This window comes from Trichosurus vulpecula, chromosome 4 (assembly GCF_011100635.1).
Source record: "Trichosurus vulpecula isolate mTriVul1 chromosome 4, mTriVul1.pri, whole genome shotgun sequence".
Classification (NCBI taxonomy): Eukaryota; Metazoa; Chordata; class Mammalia; order Diprotodontia; family Phalangeridae; genus Trichosurus; species Trichosurus vulpecula.
In genome coordinates this window covers 280825282-280825886 of record NC_050576.1, presented here as the reverse complement: position 1 = coordinate 280825886, position 605 = coordinate 280825282, and positions in this window count along the sequence as shown.

Sequence of the window (605 nt, the reverse complement as noted above, 5' to 3'; positions counted from 1 at the left end):
TCTCAGTGCGAGAGGGGAATGTTTCTTATTTTCCTCACTCTAGAGCTCATACTTGGTGGAGAAAAAGGGGTTTGATGAGGAGAAAAGGTGTCTGGATACCAAAGTTGTCACAATTCCACTGAGATAAAATGAGATGGTATTTGTAAAACACTTAGCATGGAGCCTGGCCACCTAGTAGGTGCTAAATAAATGCTTATTCCATTCCTTCGCTTCCATGGCAGTGGAATCTGGGGCTAGGTGAATACTTTCACTTTGACCATGTTGGTCAGTCACCTAGCATATATTGAGTCAGAGGAGACAAGAAGGTGTATGTCACAGGTGTTATGGCAACAGACTGGATATGGGGGATGAGAGAGAGTGAGGAGCTGAGTAAGCTGTGAGCCTGGGTGATGGGGAGAGTGATGTTAGCATCGACAGTAACAGGGAAATAAGGAAGACCAGGGTGGGTGTTGGGGACAAAGATCATGAGTTCAGTTTCGGACATATTGAGTTTAAGATGATCCTGGGACTTCCAGTTTGAGATGTGTGAAAGGTGGTTGGAGATAGGAACCGGGGGTATAGAGTGAGCCTAGGGCTGAACAAATAGATCTGAGAGTCATCTGAAC